Source organism: Rhincodon typus, chromosome 35 (genome assembly GCF_021869965.1).
Source record: "Rhincodon typus isolate 14 chromosome 35, sRhiTyp1.1, whole genome shotgun sequence".
Lineage (NCBI taxonomy): Eukaryota > Metazoa > Chordata > Chondrichthyes > Orectolobiformes > Rhincodontidae > Rhincodon > Rhincodon typus.
Genome location: NC_063366.1, coordinates 422,441 through 433,871, shown reverse-complemented (window position 1 = coordinate 433,871; position 11,431 = coordinate 422,441). Strand labels below are relative to the sequence as shown.

Here is an 11,431-nt window from a genome sequence, read left to right as displayed (position 1 = left end):
TAGTAGGAATAACGGCAAAATGGACTATGTTTTAAATGGTAAAAAATTGCAGCACGCTGCTGTGCAAAGGGACTTGGGTGTCCTTGTGCATGAATCGCTGAAGGTGGGATTGCAGGTGCAGCAGGTGATTAAAAAGGCAAATGGAATTTTGTCTGCCATTGCTCGAGGGATGGAGTTTAAAAACAGGGAGGCTATGCTGCAGCTGTGTAGGGTCCTGGTGAGGCCACACCTGGAATACTGTGTGCAGTTTTGGTCTCCTTACTTGAGAAGAGATTTACTAGCACTGGAGGGAGTGCAGAGGAGATTCACTCGGTTGATTCCAGAGTTGAGAGGGTTGGATTATGAGGAGAGACTGAGTAGACTGGGATTATACTCATTGGAATTCAGAAGAATGAGGGGAGATCTTATAGAAACATACAAGATTATGAAGGGAATAGATAAAGTGGAGGCAGGGAGGTTGTTTCCGCTAGCAGGTGAAACTAGGACGAGAGGGCATCGCCTCAAAATGAAGGGAAGCAGATGTAGGACTGAGGTCAGGAGGAACTTCTTCACCCAAAGGGTTGTGAATCTGTGGAATTCCCTGCCCAGTGAACTGGTTGAAGCTACCTCACTGAATGTTTTTAAGGCAAGGCTAGATAAATTTTTGAACAGTAAAGGAATTAAGTGTTATGGTGAGTGGGCGGGTAAGTGGAGCTGAGTCTCAAAGATCAGCCATGATCTTATTAAATGGTGGGGCAGGCTCGAGGGGCCAGATGGCCTACTCCTGCTCCTAGTTCTTATGTTCTTATGTTGTGTTCTAACAGGCAGAGCAGTGGAGCTCGGGAAGGAACGTACTACTCTGCTGCCACCTTTGCACCAGTGAGCAGGTTATAGAACTAACGCAGAACCATCCCATCAGTTTTACTGATAAGTAAAAGCACACTTTTGGAGTGCTATGTCAGTGAATTGGATTTGTCTCCTTTTGTGTGCAGGATATAACTAGATAATCTTCCATTTTACAAAATAGATTCCAGCATTATAGCTGTCCTGAAACAACTTGGCAGGCTATTGCGGGAGCACAAGTCTTTCAAATCATTGTCAGAATATTGACAAGGCCAGTGCTTTCAGAAATTTTGCTGCTGAGCCACTCTCGGTGGCGTCCATTGCCTTCCCTGACATAAAATAGATTCCATCCTTCTGCTACTATCAGTACTTTTTCAGAATGGTGTTAATCTTGCAAAAGCACAGATATGTCAGCTTAAAGTATAATGTAGACAGAATCACTAAGAGATTTCCTGAGCAATATTTAACACTGAATGTATCATTGGGTCCAGATTTAATGTTGAGGATTCCTGAGGCAACCTGTTTCAGACTTTGCTCAGCAATGTTCCGGTAGTGACATTTTCTGGAATTGGGATGGTACTGGCTAGAATTTTCTTTCTGTCAGCTATTATTGTCTGAGTGGGAGCATTTCAAGCTGAAGTTTGGGCTATGCAACAACCCACTGAACTTTGGTACAAGCCCACTCATGTTAGCATGGAGGAGGTTGGTGTCCGACACTGTTGCTTTTTATAGTATTTTTGATTCAATGGAACGTGATATCGGAGGGGCTTTAGAGCTATGACCAGTAGTTTTCCTTCATTTGTGATTTGACTTTTTAATTGAACACAAATTTCACCATCTGTTTTGGTGGGAATCATACCCAGGTTCCATGAGCATTAACCAAGGGCTCTGGTTTTTTAGCTTAGTGATTTTAATGCCATGCTTCAGCCTCCCCATGCAATAACATTCAAAGGTCCTCAATGTGAAAGTGCTGGCACATGACCTCACTTATCTCTCCGCCTTCAGGCAATCCCAACAGGGATAACAACAAACAAAGTAGCTAAAATAAACATTACAATTTTGATGCTGGGAGTTCTTTGTCTCGGAAATCCCAGATATCTTTGGAATATCCCATCTGTGGGGATGAGGAGAGGCAGATTAATGAGTAACCACAGAGGCTGCTGTTTCAGAAACAGCTATACAAGGAACATGACTGGGAATGAGACAGACTTCCTGGAATGATGATCAGTCTGTGCAGTGCGTGGTGAAGGTTTTCTAGTTTTACAAATGCATTGGTAAAATCATATCCGGAATGTAATGTACAGTTTCTATACGAACAATTGTAAATGAGTTAGATGCAGCTCAGCAATGGTTCAACTGTTGCCTGGTTTGTGGAGCGGGTGATGATGTGAGGATGGGAATTTGAGGAGGATTACATGGGGATCCTGTATCTCTTTCCCCTGCCTCGCCTCTCTGCTCCATCCTTGCTCATGTGCTCATACTGACAGTAGCAGTTGTATCTGTCCTCAGGATCGATCTCTGTCCACGTCCTGATCTAGTAGGTGCCATTGTGATTGGGCACAATGCTCGTGGATACATTGTGCTGGATGTGATCTGCATTTCTCAGGGGAGTCATGTTGACAGAGCGAAGGTAAAGTCCGTTGAGGAGGCAGGAGAGTTCAGCTGGATTAGTGGCTGATGTCTTGGTCACGGTGAGAAAAACCTGAGGAGGATCTGAACGTAAAATAAGTCAGAGCAGAGTCTGTGAGAGAGACAGGGAATGGTACATACCCACTTAAACTGGGGATAAGAGGAAGTTGTTGATACTTCGTTAAATTGAGGATTAGGCCCTGAATCGTTCGTTTCCATTTCGTTGGTATGATGTTAAATACGGTGACTGTCCAAAGAGGCTTGCGGGGTTCAAGTTTGCAGATCTTTGAAATGTTATGAAGACGTGTAGAAAATAATCAAGAAGGTAAATGGAAATGCTTGCTTTTATATTTACAGGACTGGAGTATCATGATGCAGAAGTTATACAAACCTTGGTTAGACACCAAATGAAGTACTATGAGCAGATGTGGGCACTGCACCTGAGGAAAGAGATATTGACCTTCAAGAGATCATCACAGAATCCCAACAGTGTGGAAACAGGCCGTTCAACTGAACAAGTCCACACTGCCCCATTCCCCTATAACCCACCTAAACTCCACATCCCTGAACAGTACAGGCAATTTAGCACAGCCAATCCACCTAGCCTGCACATCTTTTGGACTGTGGGAGGAAACCAGAGCACCTGGAGGAAACCCATGCAGACATGGGGAGAATGTGCAAACTCCACACAGACAGTTGCTTGGCAGTAGAATCGACCCTGGGTCCCTAGCGCTGTGAGGCAGTAGTGCTAATCACTGAGTCACCGTGTAGCCCCAATATGCAATGTTCATTTTCAAGAATGATATATGGACTTCAGGGATTACATTATGAGAAGAGAATAGATAAATTAGGCATGTTTTCTCCAGAATTTACATGGTTAAAGGGTGACCTGATCAAAGTTTTCAAGATGCTAACAGGAAGACAGCAGAGAAAGATGTGCTCTTCGGCCTGGATTCAGAAATGGCTAGGCCATAGAAGACAGAAGAAAGCAGTAGTAGAAGAGTATTTTTCAAGCCAGAGGTCCAGGAATAGTCAACAGCATCTTCTCGTATTTAGAGAAAGAGCAGAGCATTTTTAGACAAGGAGGCAGATGATTGGGGATACATTTCAGCTAGGGGAAGAGCTTCCTACTGTGCAGTCGGACCTTAATAGCCTCTTGAGACAGGAGAAGCCAAAGGATGACGAACAGGTTGAGGACAAACAGCATGCCATCCTCAAACACCTGTAGTTCACAGAAGTATATTGGTTATTTTGACAGTAAAAAGGAAAGGTTGAAAATAAGATAACACAGTGTGGAGCTGGATGAACACAGCAGGCCAGGCAGCATCAGAGGAGCAGGAAATTTGACGTTTCGGGTCTGGATCCTTCTTCAGAAATGGGGAGGGGGAAGGGAGCTCAAAAATAAATAGAGAGGAGGGAATGGGGCTGGGTAAGATGGGGGGGATGGTGATAGGTGAGAGCAGGTAGGGAGTGGTGGGGATTGGTCAGTGAGGTGAGAGGGGCGAATAGGTGGGAGAGAAGATGGACAGGTTGTGTCAGGTCAAGGAGGTGGGGCTGAGAGGGAGGGTTCGTCATGGGATAAGGTCGAGGTGGGGAGATTTTGAACTGTTAAAATCCACATTTAGGCCATTGGGCTGTAGGCTTCCGAGGCCTGCTGTATTCCTCCAGCTCCACACTGTGTTATCTCTGACTTCAGCATCTGCAGTTCTTACTATCTCCAAGGTTGAAAATAAGTAATGCTGCATTCTTTGGACACACTCAACTCCACCACACGCATTACTATGCCTTTTTTCCCTTGATGAAATTTGTATGGAATGTGAGATCTGATGACAGTCATATTACTTCCAAGCTTTATACATGACATTATCAGTACAACAGCAACTGGATTTCGATTTCCATGAATGACTTTGCATTGTACTTCACTGAAGGCATTTATGTGATTGCATTAATAACGTGAGTGAGGAGTCGCTTAAGTAAATGAATCAATTCATTTCTGAATTTTCTCTACGATGCTGCGTAAATAAATGTGTTGGTGCAAGCACTCAAGCATCTTAGCATATACCCAGACTGTTCTGCAATGGTGAAAGAATCATTGTAACTTGTTTCTAAAAATTGAACCTCTGTAAAATGCACAGATATGAAACATGTAAAACTGACCATCCATAGAATTATAAAATTGACAGACATAACAAGTAACAAAATTATAGATTTCCTTCGATTCTCTATTTCTTGATCAAGGCGATTTTCAACAGTCCTCTTTCCTCACTGTCCACTCCTCACTCTATTGGCAAATACAATATTTCTAATGGTCAATGAGTTAAGCATGACTATCAGCAGAAAAGGTACAAACGGTGTTAGAATGGTTTCAAGTAACCAAAACGCTCTCCATATCAGCACATTATAAATGTTTGGTCGTATGCCGCAAGACCATGGCAGATTGTCAATTATTTCCCTGGGTTCATACACAAAATAGACTGGAATATTTTCCAAAATACTGAAGAAACACATGATTGATATCATAAAAAGCAGCAGTCCTCTCTGTGCAATATTTTAGTCGTAAAGACTGGTAACAAATTGAGATATATCGATCAAAGGTGAAGGCCACAGTTAACCAGACAGACAAATCAATGGAAACAAAAAGTAAAGCTAGATTGAGACTACAAATTGGAGTGTAATTCAGAAACGAATATGGAAAATATGAAACTTTAAATTCATAAAGAATTACTTCAAATATGAGCACCATTAAGTCACCCACTGCCATGATCATCAAGTAGTAGCTGATGCATTTGGACAGGCCACACTTTCCAAGGTAGAGAATGAAGATTGTCACCAAATTAGCTGTAAATGGAACAAAATTAAATTAGCAAATTTGTTAAATCCAAGACGATAATGAAAATTTTCGGCTGTTCTACAGGACGCTGCCCCCATCGAATTTTCACATGTATCTTCAGAAGGTAAATAAATAAATAAATAAAAAGAAAAGTGGTTCATTGAGCTTAATTTGCCACTTCTTGGCTAATTTTGGTTACTCAAACAATTTCTTGTCTATCTTGCTGCTATCCTTTTTTTTAAATTTCATGAAATATGATAGACACCTCTCAAATTTGTTGAGTTCAGTCCATATTGTTGAAGTGTAGTTCAGTAATGTGAGTAATGAATTAATTTATTTGTTATTATTGGTGTTAGTACTGTTATCAATCTTTAGATTGATATAATAACAAAATTTATGTTTTAATTTTTACCCTAACTTATTTCTTGAACACTCAGCATTAGAAATCAACAAGAAATAGTGTGTTTGATTCTTCAAACATTTCCTACTATTCAATAAGATCAAGACTGACCTTAAAATCCTCCTTCTTGCTCCCCAGTTGGTCTTTGATTATTTTCCCAAACAAGAAGTTTTCTAGATATGTAAAACAAAAGCAGAAATTACTGGAGAAACTCAGCATGTTCTTTGGAGACAAAGCAGGGTTAAAGTTTTCAGTCATGATCTTCCTTCAGAGATGCAGAAAAATAACGAGACTCAAAAAGTTAGCACTGCTTTCTCTGCAGAGATGCGGCCAGGCCTGCTGATCTTTGCATAAAGTTCTGTTTAAGAATTTACCTATCCTTGTTTTTTTCTTAGTTAATTACCCCACATAATAAGTTCTAATTTCAAGTAGCCAACTTAGGGAAAGAAAAACCTCCTCTTCACTTCTGTATAACTTTCTATACATTTATGAAAAAAGGTGATCGTTATTTAAACAATGGTGCCATCAAATTCTGGATTCACATTGCCAAGGCCATTCTGTATTACATAAACCTCAACTAAATCACCAACTTTGTTGAAATACATCTAGGACATAAATTCAGGCTATCCTCATCGAGCAACCTGCTCATTGCAGTTATGAATTCAGCAAATAAACTGAAAAGGACAGCAGATAGACAGCAGTACCAACATAGAACATAAAACACAGAACACTGCAGCACAAGACCGGGACCTCCAGTTCATGATGTTGTGCCAATCATGACGTCACATTAAACTAATCCCTTCTGCCTTACCTTTGTCCATATCCCTCTATTCCTTGCTTTCCTTTTATTTATCTAACGGCCCCTTTAATGCACCAATCGTATCTGCCTCCACCACTATCCCTGGCATCACCTTCCAGATTCCTACCACTCTCTGTGTTAAAACAAAAACTTGTGGTCACATCTCCTGTGAAACATTACCCCTCTTGCATTAAATGCTTGTCCCCATATGCTCAACTCTGGGAAAATATATTCGGACCATCACCCTATCTATGCAATTCATAATTTTATAGAGTCTCATAATTCTATCAAGTCTCCCCTCAGTCTCCATCACTCCAAAGAAAGCTACCCATACTTTTCCAGCCTCTCCTTATAGCTCACGCCGTCTAATCCAGGCAGAACAATTATAAACAGCTTCTGCAGACTCTCTGTTGCCTCGACAGCCTTCCTGTAATGTTATGACCAAAATGTGGCGACCTAAGTGTGGCTTAAGTGAAGTCTTATAAAGCTGCGAAAAGATATTCTGACAATTGTTCTCAATTCCCCAACCAATAAAGGCAAGTTTAGCATATGCCTTCTTTACCAACTTATCGACTTGTGTGGCCACTTTCAGATCGTTATAGACATGAACCCCAAGATCCTTCTGTACATCAATGTTGTTTAGGATCCTGCCATTACCTTTTCCTTTACATTTGATCTCACAAAGTGTACACCTCACACTAACCCAGACTAATCTGCAATTTTTCTGCCAATATATTGAACAGATCTCTAACTCTTCATCTTCTTTGACAACCTTCTAAATTATCCATAACTCCACCGATCATCGTGTCATCTACAAAATAACTAAACCTTCTGCCTACATATTCATCCAAGTCATTTACATAAATATTAGAAACAATAGGGATCCCAGGACTGATCCCTGTGTAACACTACTAGTTGCTGACCTTCATCCTGAAAAACACCCTGCTACCATTACACTCAGCTGTCTATGGACAAACAAATTTTGAATCTAAGCAGCCAAGAAATCGTGGATCCCATGCATCTCAGTCTTCTGGATGAGCCTGCCTTGAGAGACTTTGTTGAAAGCCTTGTTAAAATCCCTGCAGACAATCTCCACTGCTCTATCCTCATCGATCACGTTTGCCACCTCTTTGAAAAATTCAATCAAAATTCAATTCCATGCCCCTACCACTCTCTGAGTAAAGAACCTACCTCTGACGTCTCCCCTATAACTACCTCCACTCACTTTAAAGCTATGACCCCTCGTAATAGCTACCTCCACCCTCTGGCAGGAAGATTCATTTCTGGGCTTCAGTATTTAAGAATGTTTTAAAGAATAGTGCATAGTTTACTTTGCAATGAAAATTCCAATTCCCAGTATAACTTTAAATACTCAGCAACATCACACATGCTTAATTCCTCCAATCTACTCAAAACAATCAGATATAGTTCATTTGCCTGGCTCTCACAAAAATGGACAAACATTATTTTGACATTGAGTGACCATAAAACAAACTTTCACTCACACCTCAATTAAAACAATCAGTCCAGAGATTCTGAGGTACCTGTGATTAACACACCCTTCACAATCACGTTTTAAAATCAGCAGCATAATTTCTTACTCCCTTGTGCAAACTTTGAACCAACAGTTTATGGGCCCTTTTCATTTCTAGTTGTTGAAGAAGTTCTTCCACTGCAATAGCCAATACACTGGCATATCAAGGTGGCATATGTAATCATCAAATATTCAATGTTCTTTTATCACGCATGGACATAGCTAAGAGATTTTACAACTCTTTCGACTGCAGCTCTGTGTTGGACTTTGGGAAGGACAAATAATCTTGGATTTCTTCAGACTACTTTGTTTGCCACCATTAGGAGTTAATCTGGATAAATGTGAGGTACTGTATTTTGGTAAAACAAACAAGTGTAGGGCTTATATAATTAATTGTAGGGCCTTGGGTAGTGTTGTAGAACAGAGGGACCTAGGGGTGCAGGTGCTTAATTCATTGAAGTTTGTGTCACATATAGACAGGGTGCATTTGGCAAGCTTGCCTTCACTGTTCAGTCCTTTGAGTATAGGAGTTGGGAAATCATGTTGAGGTTATACAGGACGTTGGTGGAATACTGTGTCCAAGTCTGGTTGCTCAGTTATAGGAAGGATATTATCAAGCTGGAGAGGGTTCAGAACAGATTTACTGGGAGGTTGCTGGGTATGGAAGGCTTCAGTAATAAAGAAAGGGTGGATTGGATGGAACATTTTTCTCTGGAACGTAGGAGGTTGAGATGGGTCCTGATAGAAGTCTATAAAGTAGTGAGGGGTATAGATAGAGTTAATGGTAGTTGTCTTTTCCCTAGGGTGGATAATGTCAGAACTTGGAGCATATTTTTAATGTAAGAGGGTAAAGATTTAAATAAAAAAGCCTCCCACACACCAGAAGTAGATTTTCCCTCAAATAACTGCTCCCAATCTGCATTCCTCAATTCCTGTCTAATGTGGATGTAACGGGTCTTTGCCCAATTAAGCATTCTCACCTGAGGGCCACTCTTGTCTGTCCATGACTACTTGAAAGCTTTGGAGTTATGGTCACTAACCCCAAAATGCTCTCCTACTGAAACACCGATAACATGTCCTGGCTAATTCCCTAGTAACAAGTCTAATATGGCCTCTTGTCTGGTTGGATTGTCAACATATTGTCTCAAAAAGCCCTCCTGGACACATCTAACAAATTGCTCTTTTTCCGACCATCTGGTTCTAAGACAGTCCCAGTCAATAAGAGGAACGTTGAAGTCACCCTCCACAACTACCCTGCTTTTTTCATGCCTTTCCAGTATCTGATTACGTATCTGCCCCTCCGTCTCCCATGGGCTGTTGGGAGGTGTATACATAACTACCAACATTGTGATTTCACCTTTCCCATCCTGACCTCCACCCATTATGCCTCAGTGAAAGATCCCTCAGATGGATCCTCCCTCAACATAGCTATGATGTGATCCCTAATCAGCAATGCAACTCTCCCACCATTTTTGCTACCCTTTCTGTCCCATCTAAAACAGAGATGTTCTGGGATGCTAAGATCCCAGTCCTGTCCCTCCTTTAACCATGTCTCTGTAATGGCAATAACATCATAACTGCATGCAGTAATCCATGTCTTAGTTCATCTGTTTTACCTGCTAAACTTCTGACATTGAAGTAACTCCAGCCCAGACCTCAGTCCCTCTGAGCTCCGCCACTCCCCGCTGTCTGCTGTTAATCTGCGCTATACATATCTCAGTCTCTCTTTTGTCCCCAGCCCCTGCATTTACTAGGTGTTGTTCCAGTTCCCACCCCCTGCCACATTAGGTTAAACCCTCCTGAAGAGCTTTAGCGAACCTCCCGCCCAGTATATTGGTGCCCCTCCATTTCAGGTGCAACCCATCCTTCTTGTATAGGTCCCAGCTTCGCCCGAAGACATCCCAATGATCCATATAGCTAAAGTCCTCCCTCTTACACCAACTCTGCAGCCACGTGTTCAACTGTATTGTCTACCTGTTCAGAGCCTCATTAACCCATGGCACAGGCAGCAATCCTGAGATTAATATCCTGGTAGTCCTGCTTTCTTGCTCCCTACCTAACTTCCTGAATTGTCTTCGCAGGACTTCTTATGCCTTCTGATCTCATTTGTCCCAAAGTGGACGTTGACTTTTATCTGTTTTCCCTCACATTTCAGGATGTCCTGTATCCGCTCAAGGCTTCCAGGACTCTGACACCAGGGAAGCAGCACACTATCCTAGAGTCTTGTTCACAGAAATGCCTTTCTGTATCCCTGACTATCGAGTCACCTACTACTATAGCTTGTCTGGACTTTGCCCCACCCTGCTCTACAGCAGAACCAATTGTGGTGCCACAGATCTAGCTGCTGCTTGTATGATCTCCTGAGAAGCTATACCCCTATGTCCCTGCAACAGTATCCGAAATGGTATACCTGTTTGAGACGGGAATAGCCACAGAAGAATCGTGCACAACCTGTCTGCCTCTTCTGGCGGTCACATATCTCTCTGTCTGGACCTGTGGTGTGACCACCTCCCTGAAGCTAGTATTGATCAATCTCTCAGCTCGCTGTATGCACCGCAGTTTGTCCAATTGCTTCTCCAACCAAACCATGCAGTCTGTGAGGAGCCGCAGTTGGTCACACTTCCCGCAGACGTTGTTGTCAGGGACACCAGACTGCTCCCTAATTTCCAATATCTGGCAGAAGGAGCATACCAACGCTCTAACTACCATCTCCACTGTGATACACTTAAATAAGAATCTTAACTTGATTGTCATCATTGCAGTGTTTTTTTTTAGGTAGAGGAGGTGGGATGCAGGGAAACACTACACTAATGTAGTGAGAGAGAGATAGTGGGAACTGCCGATGCTAGAGAATCTGAGATATCAAGGTGTAGAGCTGGATGAACACAGCAGGCCAAGCAGCATCAGAGGAACAGGAAAGCTGACAATTCGGGTCTGGACCCTTTTTCAGAAATGGTGGAGAGGAAGAGGATTCTGAAATAAATAGAGAGAGAGGAGGAGGCGGATGAAAGATGAATAAAAGAGCAGATAGGTGGAGAGGAGACAGACATGTCAAAGAGGCGGGGATGGAGCCAGTAAAGGTGAATGTAGGTGGGGAGTTAGGGTGGGGGTAGGTCAGTCCAGGGAAGATGGACAGGTCAAGGAGGCGGGATGAGGCTGGGAGGTAGGTGGTGGGGGTGGGAGAGTGGATAGATGGGAGAAAGGACGGACAAGTTAGGGAGGCGGGGACGAATTGGGCTGGTTTTGGGATGCAGTCAGGGGATGGGAGATTTTGAAGCTTGTGAAGTCCATATTGAAACCGTTGGGCTGCAGGGCTCCCAAGCAAAATATGAGGTGCTGTTCCTGCAGCCTTCGGTGGCATCATTGTGGCACTGGAAGAGGCCCAGGATGGACATGTCGTCCAAGGAGTGGGAGGGG

General features: G+C 42.5%; 1 pseudogene; it reads right to left on the bottom strand.

Annotated features, from left to right (window-relative positions):
- Positions 1-4,383: 4,383 nt before the first annotated feature.
- LOC125486899 lies at positions 4,384-10,723 on the bottom strand (annotated as a pseudogene).
- Positions 10,724-11,431: the final 708 nt, after the last annotated feature.